General features: G+C 62.6%; 1 protein-coding gene across 2 annotated transcripts in view; it reads left to right on the top strand.

The window, feature by feature from the left end:
- Positions 1-2,116: 2,116 nt before the first annotated feature.
- AMZ1 (archaelysin family metallopeptidase 1) overlaps positions 2,117-12,967 on the top strand; it is a 24,357-nt gene continuing 13,506 nt past the window's right edge. For both annotated transcript variants that reach the window (XM_029949381.1, XM_029949380.1), the window contains exon 1: positions 2,117-2,437. The gene's annotated coding sequence lies outside the window, so the exon portion shown is untranslated. The remainder of the gene's footprint in view (positions 2,438-12,967) is intronic.

The following is a 12,967-nucleotide window of genomic DNA, read 5'->3' as shown; positions in this document are numbered from 1 at the left end:
CTTGAGTGGGGGCTCTGACTTCTCAGGAGATTTCTCATTTTGATGCTGTGTGCCTTAGGACCAGGTCAGCCTTGTCCAGCTTCCCTGAGCTTTGCAGCAGGGTAGAGCTGGCAGGCTTAATTCAGATTCGGTCCTTGAGAGCGCAGCCCCTCAGATTTTCAGTTTAAGATGAGGCGGGTCTTCTGTAATACACCCCACTGTGGGCAGAACTGGCCCTGACTTGTACCCTCTGATCCCATGAGGCCACCCAACTGGGATTGGTGGGTATTGACAAATACTAGCTGGATAAGAGGGTGCCAGCCAATCAGAATGGACATTGGCTGGTGTGTCCAATCAAGGTACCACAGCCTCCTGACAGCGCTGTTGCTATTCAGATTTCTCTTCCTAGTGGGAGCAGGCTGGATGATCTGGGCCATCCGTCTCACTGCAAACCACGAGAGGTGTGGGACCGACCGAGTACTTACCGCCATCTGTAGGAGCGGGGAAGTGCTGACAAGATCCATGGGGAGGGTGCACCCCAGACAAGTCAGAGGGGCCTCGCACAGGGAGGGAGGGCACATGCCCCTCAGGCAGGCCCTCTGAATCACGGTCCTCACTGAGCAGAAACTGAGATATCTCATCAGCGTTGACCCACTAACATGCAGTTACCCAGGAAGTAACACAGTTCCAAACAGGTGTCCATGAGAGAGAACCTTGGAGAACGGAAGCTCTGTCGCAGCCAGGTTCTATGGCCACGCCCCCTGCTGCAGCAGCGCAGGTCCCGACCCTCTAGGTCCTCTCAGAAAGTTGCCCTCCCCTTACTGCGGGTCCCAGGAGCAGAGATGGGCCCCTTCCTGCACCTCCGTCCCTAGGTTCTGCAGAGTGCTGGCACATAGTGGGGCCGTGTGCAGCCCACACACCCTGGCCCGGTCCCTGGCAGCCTGGCAGAGCTTTTAGGGCACTCAGCACCTGCAGACAGCATGAGATTGGAGGACTGGGGCCCGGGGCCCTGGGAAGAGGGCATGTCAGCTCCACTATGAAACAAATCCTCCAGCATTATGTTGTGTCTAAAGAGTCCAGGGTGCGGGCAGCCAGCCCCGCTGCCTCCCTGGGCTGGCTGTCCTGAGTCTGGGGTCCACTAGTGAGCTAGCTGGGAGCTAGGGTCCAGACCCCCCTGTTCCCTCACCTTCCAGAAGGCCGGCCCTAACTTACTCTCATGCTGCCACTACAGGCCAAGAGAGAACAGGTAGGACACATCTCCCTCCAGGCCTGAGATCAGAACTGGTGCAGTGTCACCTCTGTCACCTCTTTTTCCTTTTTCATAGAGATTGAGCAGAGAGAGCGTGAGTAGGGGAGGGGCAGGGAGAGAGAATCCTAGGCAGGCTCCATGCCCAGCACAGAGCCCAGCGGAGGGCTCAATCCCATGACTGTGAGATCATGGCCTGAGCTGAAATGAAGAGTGGTACGCTCAGCCACCTGAGCCACCCGGGCGTCTCACTTCTCTCACCTCGCATTGGCCAGGTCATGAGGCAGGCTTAGAGCCAAGGACAGGTTCTGGGCAGGAGTTTCTACAAAGCGCACGGATGGTTCAGGGAGGGGGGTGGAGAACTGGGGTTTGCAGTTGCTGTTCCCCAGAGGGGGAGCCCAGAGCACTTGCCCCATGGAGCCAGCCTCTGAGAGGGTGGCAGGCTGGGCCTCAGTGCTCAGGGAGCTGCTATCCTGCATAGGATGGGCCTTCAGCAGGCCAGGGGGGACTACAGTCCAGTGTCAGGACATGGCCCATGAGCCAGGCTCCTACCTGAGGCAGCACACCACAGCCAGCACAGGTTTGTTGAATGACTGAATGACCTAATTCAGCTCTGGTTGCATGTGCTGAGAGGAAGTCCTGAACCTCCTTCTCAGGGTCCAAGCCTTGTTCAGGGTGGGGGCTTGTGGGAGCACGCCTTTGTGCCGGCCTGGAGCCTGAGGGCGGCGACCTCGAGCCCCAGCCCCTCCATGGAGACTGTCTTTCCTGCACTTGTCTGTTGCTGTCAGAGCCAAGATGTGTCTCCATGGAAACTGCTTGGCAAACCCGCCAGCAGGCAGAGGCGGCAAACAGCAGCCCAGGCGCCTGTTGCAGTGAGGGCGGCAGAGATGGCAGGAGCAAGCGCACGCCTGGCTCTGTGTGTGTGACCCATGTGTGCAGGGAGAGTGAGGGCTCCAGGCAGCCTGTGGGGAGGGCCGTGGGCGTGCACCGTGCGTGTGTGCGGAGGCGGGTATGTCCACGTGGGTGTGCTCAGGGTAGGAGGCACAGGCTAGGCGTGTGCAGGGCCGGGTTTCTACACTGCCACGTGGTGCGTGGCAGCCCACCCACCCTGGCTGGGCACTCACTATGAGCTGAGTGCCGTGCCGGGTGCTGACGGGAGCAGGACTGAGGTGTCTGCAGCGTCTTTCCGGGCCGAGGACAGCCACTGGCCAGGTGAGTATGCGAGGAGGCTTTGGGGGAGAAGTAGCTGTCGGGTATGAGAGCTAAATGCGGAGCAAGCGGATGTCATCCAGCAGATGGGGGTGGGCAGGGGCAGAGGGGGGCAGACAGGTGTGGGTGGGGGCAGGCGGGGGCCAACGGGGGCAGATGGGGGTGCACGGGCGTGCTGTGGAAGGCGCTGGAGGCCTGGCTGGGAGGAGGAGGAGGGGAGGCAGGCAGGAGCAGGTGCAGAGGGCAGCAGGGATGACAGTCCCAGCTCACGCCCTGCCTGGGGTGGGGGCTCCAGCCTAACTGGGGAGCCCCTGTTGAGGGGTGCAGTGTGCCTTTTAGGCACAGGGACCCCAGAGGTAGGAGAGTGTGTCCTGTACAGATATGGCCAGGGCTGGGCTGGCAGATGGTGAGTGTGGGACGTGCTGGGTGAAGTAGCCCATGGCCTCAGGGGCTTCAGGGGTAAAGGCTGGGCCTTAACAAGGGGGGGGATTCCTTGAAAAGCTTCTCTGGGGCTTGTGGCTTCATCAGGGTGTGTGGCTTGGAAGAGCCCATGGGGCAGTTGGGTGCTCGCCTGAAGGGGAGTTGATTGCAGCCCCAGGACTGTGCACCAGGAACCCCACCCCCATCATACGCTCCATTCTCTGTGTTGGACGGGCCGAACCCCACGGCTGGGTGGGTCTCCAGCTCCCTCAGGCTCCTGCGCCCTCCAGGCTGGGCCGGGTATGCAGCCCAGCCAGTGGGCCTGGAAGAACCCAGCCCTGGGGGGACGTCTCGGGCACCTCAAGGGGCCTGCCAGTGTCAGCGCCACATCCTCAGCTGCTGTGGGCTCTAGAGCTGCATGCAGGTGTGGGTGCAGCGGGGGTGCCCCAGCCCAGGAAGGAGGGAGGAGAGCCCCACAGCCCTCCCTGCTCGGGGGCAGGAGATGCAGACCAGATGGAAGGAGGGCCCTTGACACTGGCTAATGAGCTTAGTCCCCGAGGCTTAGTCATGCCTGCTGATTCTGGCCCTGCCTGCAACTCTCCCCCAGACACCTTCCCAGACTGACCCTCTGGTGCTTGCTTAGAGAAGCTTTCGGTCCATGGGTTCCAAGGACTCAACCCAGCTGCAAAACTGGGACCTGCCCAGAGCCACCACACATCCGGGGCTGCTCCCCCTGGACTCGGGGCCTCCTCGGGTCTCCCTAGAGGGCAAGTAGGGGGCCAGGCTCACAGCTAGATGGCAGGTGCATAGGGTGCAGGAAGGGCCGGCAGGTCCTCTCTGGGGGTCACACATCCCAGATCCTGATGCCCCCTGGCAAATCACCAAACCCTAAACCTTTGAGATACCGTGCCCACCAAAGAGGAGCTGAGCGATATGTGTGCACAGGCTGCCTCGGGAGGTCCGGAGGGAGCCCTGAACATTGCCCTTGTGACCTCCCGAACTGGGAGGGGTCTGGAGGGGAAGCAGCCCATCTATCCCGGGTCACCCACTGTCATGGCTGAGCACTGGGAGGGCAGGCTCAGGCCCAGAACCACCCCCGGTCCCTGCCCTGTTCTGGGCCCCCGAGGGTGGGGCCACTCCGGCTGCTGCTGGGGCCCAGGTGTGGGGGCTGTGGCTGCCTGGAGCCCACGCAGCCACCTCCAGAGCCCAGATGTTGCCAGGGCACGTGGGCTGCTTCCCCAGGAGAGGGTGTGTGTTTGGTCCGGTCCCCCAACCTCACCAAGCCAGGAGAGGGGAGGGGATATGCCAGAGAGAGACACAGGAGTCCTCCTGGGTGCCGGGGACCCCTACTCGTGGGAAGGGACCCATGCCACCACCAGCAGAGGCATGGCCCTGGGTGTGCGGTGTGTTGGGGGGTGAGTGAGCTGAGCCCCTCCCCTGGGCCCCAGCCAGCCTGGCTGAGCCCTGGGGTGAATACTAATCGCTTGGAGCTCGGCCCTCAGCCCCAGCCTTGCTCTGTCCCCACCTTTTCTGCACTCCCCCATCCTGCCTCATGCTAGGGCCCTTTGTGCCCCCCATATCCGGAGGGCCCCCAGACAGCCCCGGGCAGGGGCTGGGGTCCCTGGGCACATGGTGCCAGCTGGTACAGGGCAGGTGACCAGTTGGGCAGTTCCAGGTCCGAGGCCCCCCTTCCCCCTCCATCCCTCCAGCCAGACACAGAGCAGCTCCAGGAGCGTTGCTGGGACAGGAGGCCTGGGGACACTGAGGCATGGGCAGGGAGTCCCGTGCCCCAGGGGAGGCCTCGAATCCATGTCCCTGCCCAGTTCAAGCAGCCCCCAAGGCCTGGGCCTGGGCTCAGCCTCTCCCCTGAACGTCACTCACCTCCCTCACTGCTCCCAGGTAACCCAGTAAGAGACGCAAAGGCCCTGCCTGGGCCATCGGCCCCCTTGCCTTTGTTCCAAAGCCCTTGACCACTCACACCCACTTGTAGCCCTGCTTCCTTTTTTTGAACCCTTCACCTCCACCCTCTATAACTTCCAGGTCTGTGCTCACGTTGTCCCTCTGGCTGGCAGGACCCCTTCTCTGCCGCAGGCCCCAGCCCCCCTTGTCCATGTCACATGGGACCCCTTCCTCCATCTTGTCTCCTGCCAGTGGATGGAAGGAGAGCACAGAGAGGTCTGGCATCCTGTCCCTGCAGCCCAGCATGGGGCACACAGCAGGTGTCTGAGCATTTGCTGAATGAATGTCCTGAGGGCCACCAAGTGCTGGGGAAGTGCCATGTCGCTCTTTCTAACGCGGACCAACCTCGGGGAACACGGGGGGTGGGGCTTGAAAACAGTGACTTCGTCTCTCAGTTCTGGAGGCTGGAATCCAAAATCAAAGTGCTAGAGGTCCTGCTCTCTCCAGAGTCTCTGGGGAGGGTCTTTCCTGCCTCTTGCTGCTCCTGGGGGCCACACCCTCCATCTCAGCCCCGAGGTCTCCTGGCCTCCCTGTGTCTTCTACTCTTCTAAGGACACCCGCCAATGGGTTTAGGGCCACTCTCATCCAGAATGATGTCATCTTGAGATTTTTACCTTAATTACATCTGAAAAGACTTTTATTCCCAGTAAGAGCCCATCCTGAGGCTGCGGATGGGCCTCTATTCAGCCCACTTTGAGGAAACAGGTGCCACGAGGTGAGGGAGCATCCCCAGACCACACAGCTGGCACTCCAGGTCTGCCCGGGTCAGAGGATGGCAGTGAGCATGGAGGTGAGGATGTTACCCTTTGACCTTCTGACTGAAAAGACAGGGGACCCCATGTCACTGCCCATTGCTCAAACTGGCTTTAACGAGGTGACTTCACAGGAGAAGTCTGGAGTCTGGGGTCTGAGACGGATGTGTCCCAGGGTCCAGGGATAGGGTGGCCTAAGGCTTCAGCTGGCCCTGGGCTGCATGTCAGCATGCTGCTTCTGTGTTCTGGGGAGCTGGCACCAGGTAACCCCCCAGAGCAGGACCCTTCCGAATGAGCAGGTCCACCCTCACCTGGATTTCCAGTTTGCCGCACTACCCGGGTGGCTGGAAGGACCAAGTGTTGTGGTCCGGAGGCCACAGGGGAGGAGGTGGCTGGGGAGACAGGTGTCCAGGGGGCATTCCTCAGGTCCCCATCTCCCTGTCCCCACAGCGATAACCGGAAATGCCCAGGCTCTGCGTGTCAGAGTGCGGCGCCATGAGCCAGAATCTATTTCTGGAGCTTCATGCCAAGGGGGAGACATGGGACAACTGTGCCGCAAAGATGTATGGGAACAAGATCAGCACAGATTGTACATAAGATCCCGAGGGAGCCGGGGAACCGGGACGCCCCAAAGCGGGTGGCTCACCCGTGAATCAAAACACAGCACAGAGAAGCAGGTGGCGCTCCTGGCCGTTGCCATGTGACGCTGCCGCCGCAGACCAGGACGCGGGGCATGAGGCCCTGAACGTACCTGGAGGGTGTCTGACCTCGCGCTTGGCTGGCAGGGTCTTCTTTTTTGTTTTCCTAAACCTCCCACAATGCCCATTTGTCGCCACATCATCTCCCAAGGTTTACGGGGAAAATTCCCTTGCTTTGTTGGGGACTGTGGTGACACATCCATCAGCCATCCGTGGGGGCACTCGCTTGTCCGGAACAAGGCGGGCAGACGGGTGGGCGGGTGGCCCGGAGCAGGGGCCACACGGCTCAAAGGGAGCCCTTATCATAAAGGTTTCCAGAGGGGGAAAAGGGCAGTTTGGGGACAAGTTGGAGCCAGAACAATAAAGCCGGCCTTCAGACAGAGGCGCCTCCCTGCACTTGGAGCCCTCTCCTGCCTTGGGGGTGTGGCCCACAGCTGGAGCCACCCACACAGCTGGCACTGGGCAGGTGGCCGTGGGGACCGAACGGGAGCCGTAATGACCTGGACACTGGAGAAAAGATGGCTCTTGTTGGGGGTATATCTTGGGAACGGAGCCCCTCCCTCTGTCTGGCCGGCTCCCCTTGCCCACGAGCCCCAGATGGGAGCCTTGGGGTGGGGACAGAGAGACACCTCATGGGGACTGGCGATCACCAGGGAGGAGCGCCTCATCTCCCCGGAGTGTGGTGTGGAAGCTTCTCCCCAGGCCGGAGGGGCCGGGAGGAAGGAGAGGGACCTTCAGGAGCCTGGGGTGCCTGTCCCGCATGTGTTCACTGTGCCTCCTAACCCAGGGCCTGGGGCAGGACTCGGGGTGGCGGCTGTTGGCTCCCGCACACGGGCACACGACTGCACTCAGGTCAGGAAGTTGATGTGCTGCAGGAGGGGGGCCTGATCACATGGGGCTGGGCCGCCAGGAAGGGGTCCTGGTCCCGCTGCTCTGGGGTGGGGGGCTCTGGAGGCCCCTGAAGCCAGAAGGGAACCTCCTATGAGCCTCTCCAGACACCATTCTAGAACATTCTCAGGCTGCACTCCTGGGCTATTGCTGTCGCTCGTTTCTCTCATCACATCACATGTCCTGAAGGAACAGTAGGGGTCCCCCCATTTGCCCGCCTGCCCGTTAACCCTCAACACTTACCATGTGACTTTGCCCACCAGAAACTTCCTGAAGGCCCAGTCCAGAGGCCTCCGCCCCATCCTGCCCCGTCTGGACCCCTGTCCTCTCTGGGCTGCCACAGTGCCACCCTGTCCCTCATGGTGCCTGGCCCTGGCCCTTTCGGGACACAAAGGCCAGCACGAGGTGCAGCATGAGGGCGTCAGGATAGGTGCGTGTGCGCCACATTCCCACTCGTGGCCCACACCCAATGTCCCCCCTGCCTCCCCCTCTGTGTGTGGCAAGGCACCCCGACCGGTCTGACTGCGCCCCTGGACCTCTACTTTATTTTCCCCGCATAGCCGTGCTGCCGATGAGATGTAGCACATTTGCTAGGGAACCACGAGCCCCATCTTACCCAAGGGTGGGACACAGCCCTGCAGATGTGCCTGGGACACCCCCAGGACCCCAGAGAGGGCGTTACACTGATGGTTGGGGTGCTGGCGTCCAGCTCTCTGCCAGGAGGCCAGGCTGGAGCCTGGGATGGGCACAGATGACTCATGGCCAGAGCAAGGCCCAGTTCCTTTGGGGGTGCACAGCCCAGAAGCTTCTGGGGCACCCCCCCATTCCAGGGGTTGTCTTAGGGCTCCCAGCCCGACACTTGCACGGCAGGTGGCCTGAGAGCAGCGGAGGGTTGACCCCGTAACATGGCCCCTAAAACGTGGGCTGCGCCAGTGCCAGTAGCATCCAGAGGCTTGGACTGAGTCCTTCCCTCCCTCCTGGTCCCGGCTGGGAGGCAGCGCTGACAGAGGTCTGGGGAATGAGTGACCTCAGCTGAGCCCCAGAAGGTGACACACTCTTATTGGACGGTGCGATGTGTGTCTCCATCCAGCAAATACTGACACCTGCATGTGACAGGGCCGGGGACGGAGCCAGAAGGGTCCTGCTGGGCTCACGACACGATGAGCAGGGAAAATGGGTCCAGCCTCACACAGTCATGTGATGCAAGGCTGGATCAGGGCGGGGAGGGGAGAGCGTGAGGGCTCCCCAGGTGGGGGCTGGGGGGCCTCTCTGGGGCTGCACGAGCAGAAGAGCGGGTGGGAGGGCCACATGGGGAAAGAATGTTCCAGACGCCAAGACAGAGGCTCAGGAGGAAGCGGGACGTGGTAACCACGCCGGGTGGCATCTGTCGCAGTTGATTTGGTGCATCTTTGGGGCTGCACAGCCCTCGGTTTCTGTCTTGGGGACCACTTACGGGCTCCTTGAGCCTCCATTTTCTCATCTGTAAGGTGGGGCGACAGTACTGCCTTCGCAGCCGGGTTGGCACGAGAGCATAATGTGAGATGACCGCACGCCCCCCAGTGGCCGTTCAGCATACAGGGCTGCACATGCAGAGCTTCAGATGGCCGCCCCAGTGGGCCCGTCCGGCCCCCACTCTGCATGTATGACAGAGCCCACGCCCGCCCTGTGCGGACAGGGTCAGTGCATCTCCATCCTGCAGGTGAGGAAAGAGTCCGGTCCGGCCGCCTGAGCAGCGAGTCTAGATGTCTGGCCCCTGGCTCTGGGCTCGGGTGGCCGCCAGCCCAGCAGACGTTCCTGTACCTCGCTGGTCTTTTTTGGAAATCTTTATTACAAAATCCTCCAGACAGGACCCCACCTTCGCCGAAGCTCTTTGGGGGGTGGATGGAGGAAGTCCCCTAAAACCCACCCAGGGCCGGCCCTGCCGCCTGTCTAGACCATCCCCTCTTCTGCACCGAGTCCTGGGGCTGGGCTTGCAAGGGGAGCCGTGTAGGTGATGCAGGAAAGGCTATGGAGCCTGTGGCCTGAGCAGTATTCTCTATCAGGAGTGGGGACAAATCAGGGCACCTGAGGGGCTCAGTAGGTTAAGCGTCCAACTTCGGCTCAGGTCATGATCTCAAGGCTTGTGTGTTCGAACCCCACGTCGGGCTCTGTGCTGCCAGCTCAGAGCCTGGAGCCTGCTTCAGATTCTGTGTCTCCCCCTCTATCTGCTGCTCCCCTGCTCACTCTCTGTCTCTCTCTCTCTGCCTCAAAAATAAACATTAAAAAGGAAAGGAGTGGGGACAACTCAGGACAGTGCCACTTTGGGTCCCCACGCTGAGCTACAGAAGGGAAGGAAAAGGAAACGGTTAGCAGCGGCCTGAGAAGTGTGCAGAAAAAGTCCAGAAGCCAGCAAGCCCCCCCACCCCCAAGGGCCCAGGAGGCTTTCCTGCCAAGGGTCTCTCTGCAGCCCAGCAGGGTGACCCTGGAGGAGCCAGTGAAGCTGGGGCAAGTGATCTAGCAACAGTGGAAGGGACCTCTCCTCCAGCTTCCTGGAGACCCTGCCTGATGGGAACCGCCTGTGATCGTGTCCTCCCCGGAGCTACAGGCTGCAAACCTGTTCCCGAGGGAGGAGACGTGGCAAGCACTTAGGGCCCACGGCCCCTCGGCAGTGCTGGCTGGTCAGAGGGGACCACAGCGCTGAGGATGCTCAGGCCCAGGCCGCCCTCCCTTTCGTCTCCCAGGATGCAGGACCCCTGGATTTTCCGAGGAATCAGGAGGTCTCAGGGCTCTCACTCAGAAGAGTTCTCTGAGCCAGGAGCCAGGCCCTGGTGCCCAGCTTCTCGGGTTGCAGTGAGCCTGGCTCTGCCACCTGGGCCTGTCACTTTCCCTGCCTACTCAGGTTTTCATTCAAAAGATGGGCAAACGAGCCTCAGGCTTTCTAAGAGGCTGACACGAGAGAATAAACGCAGAGCACCCGGTGGACTGTTCTCCGGCACCGACAAGTCCTGAAAAATCATCACTAGTTCTGAAAAGCGGACCTGCCGAGTTCAGGGGAAGTTCCTCGGGTACGCGGGGACAGAACTGGGCCCCCAGTGTTGCTGGGGAAACCCTGCCTCCCAGAGCCGCCGGCTCACCCGCCCCACCTGGGCCTCCCCGCCCCGCCCCTCCCGCCTCACCGATCCCACCTGTTCGGCGTTCAGAGCTCGGGCTCCACCCCGCCCTCCCCCAGGTATTTCTGGGAATGTCTGGGCTTCCCGGGCGTGCTCAGCAAGAGGTCGGCAGGGTCAGTGGCCACGTTGGGGACCCGGGCGCTCCTGCCAGCTTCCTGCGCACCGGTGGCCCGAGCGGTGGGTAAGCTAGCGGCGGGGAAGGGGTGGGGGTGTGGCGCCCGCCGTGGGAGCAGCCTCCTCCCGGCCTGGCCGCCGGGTCCCATCTCGGACCCTGCCCCTCCCCGTGCTGATGTCATGCTGGGACCTCCTTGATTTTCATGGCCCACAACAAGTGCTCACGCTCCCGAGGGCGGGGGCTGCGAGGTAGGGAGGCGGCTTCGAAGGCCACGGGCGGCTCTTGGCAGGGGGACCGGGGGCGCGGTGGGGAGGCCCGGGGACGCGGGGACACAGCGGAGACCAAGAGGGAGCGCCATGCCGGGTGGCAGTGTCGGTCCGAATGCCCTGGCCGCGCTGGAGCGCTGGTCGGGTCGCGCAAGCCCGGAGGACACCCCAACGGCGGACGCATTCCCGCTCAGCCCGAGGTGGGGGTTTGGGGAGGACGAAAGGCCCCGCTGGGCCAGGAGGTGGGAGTGTGGGCACAGCGCGCCTGGAGGGCTTGGTGCAGGGCTGCGCCCTGTGCTCCGCGTCGGCCCCGCAGAGGGGACCCCGGCTCCGCAGCGGGTCTGGGGAGGGAAGGGGTCTCCCGGCCTTCCGCGCCCCAGCGCTGGGCGGCCCGGACGCTGCACCCCGGCGGTCACTGTTGCAAGCAAACATGCAGTAGGAAAGCCAGGTCGAGGGTGGAAAGAGCGCGCGGTCCCCCTGGAGAACCGGGCTCCTCCCTCGCCTGCTCCCGGCAGGGGCGTCCGGGCGCCGGTCCTCCGGTGGAGGCAGCTCGGGACAGCGCACACCCGGGCCAACCAGGCAGCGCGTTCCAAGGAAGGGGGGTTAGGGTTACTTAGAGCTGCCAAAGTTAAACGTGCTGCCCTGATCAGACGGCTATGCAGGTCCCTCCCTGCCTGGGTCATGGTGGGGGGGGGGAAGGGAGTCTGGAGCCCAGGTGAGGGCTCTCAGGGGAAGGCAGCTGTCACAGGAAGCGGGCGTAGACACAGGACCCTTGCTCCCTGGTCTAAGGCCTGGGTCCCCTTCCCAGCAAACCAGCCTTTTGAGAGACGGGAAACCGAAAGCCGCGCTCTGAATGCCCGGCGGTGGGGCCCAGGGCACTGAGTGGCACCGTGCAGTGCCAGACCTTCTGCAAAGCGTGTCCAGAAGACCCAGAATGAGAGCATGCTTTCTTGCCCAGAGACTGGGGCATCTGTCCAGTCGGATGCGGGAGCAGGCGCCTGGCACTTCGGGCTTGGGCAGCCTGCCCTGCATCTCCTGGTCTGGGAGCCGGCCTTTCCTGCCTGCAGGGCTCCCTGGGGAGGAAGTGGCCTGTACCTGGACATGCCCTTTCCCAGCCTCCGGGCCAAACAGAGCTGGAGGGGCGGGTGCACGCATGGGCGCCCCAGGGGTGGGGGAGGCAGCCTGAAAGGTTTGGCTGAGGCCCTGGCATTAACAGTGGCCGGCGGTACAGAGTCATCACCGAATTGAGCAGAGGACGAGTCCCACCCTGTGTCCGCGCCCGACCTCCTCTACTTTTGGAACTCTGTCAGCGCCTAAGAGTTCAGACTCCATCGTGAGGCCTGGCTTTGAACCTGGGCGGGCTGCCGTCCAGCCCTGTGGCCCAGTCTGAGAGCTCACAAGTCCGTGCGGCTGGGATGGAACCCTGGGGGGTGGGGGGCCGGGTGTGTCACGTGCCCCTCACCTGTCCTCGTCCTCGCAGGACCCACAACCACAGCAAGGAGCCTGGTTCTGGAGGGCTCCCTTCTGGGGCATTCACATTGCCACAGCAAAGGGCTTGGCAAGTCGCCCAGGGCTGGAAACACCTTCCTCCGGCCGAGGCTCCCCGGTGCCCCCCTGCTGCCTGGGACCCGGGAGGGCCAGGGTTCATGTGGAAACGACCAGGCAGGGCTGACGTGTGGTGGGGGGCTTCCCCCAGTGACCCAGGAAGCTGCATGTGGCTACACGGGTGTCTGGGCAGACGGGCAGCCGCCTCAGGGCTCCAGAGCGGCTTAAACACCCTCGTGGCCCAGCTGGAGTCTGAGTCCTGTTGTCCCACCAGCCTGTGCCAGTCCTGCCAGTGGGGACACGGCTCACGGGCTCCGTGGGCCGCAGGTGTCGGCTGGGCCAGGGGCCCCGCTCAGGCCAGGTGTGTGGGACTCTGCTGGACCGTCCCTGCCGTGGGTGCTCTGAGCACACCTGCGCTCACCACGCTGGGGGCTGGCATGTGTCTCAGGCAGGAGGATTCTGGGAGGAAGCATGGTTCTCAAAGTGTGTCCTGGGGACCCTACGGGGAACCCATGAGGTCGAAACTGTTCTCACAGCAACCGTGCCGAGCCGTGATGTACAGTTTCCTCATGTGTGTAGGTGGCTTTTCCAGAGGCCACGTGATAGGGGGTGTGGGGATGGTGTGTGTGTGAGGGGATTGTGTGCGGGAAGGTGTGGATGTGGGGTAGGTGGGGTTGTAGGGGGCTGGTGTGTGATGAGTTGTGTCGGGGGTGGAGTGTAGAGGTGTGGGCATGTGTGTTG

Source organism: Suricata suricatta, chromosome 8 (genome assembly GCF_006229205.1).
Source record: "Suricata suricatta isolate VVHF042 chromosome 8, meerkat_22Aug2017_6uvM2_HiC, whole genome shotgun sequence".
NCBI classification, from domain to species: Eukaryota; Metazoa; Chordata; class Mammalia; order Carnivora; family Herpestidae; genus Suricata; species Suricata suricatta.
The sequence above is the reverse complement of the archived record's forward strand: the minus strand, read 5'-3'. Positions and strand labels throughout refer to the sequence as shown.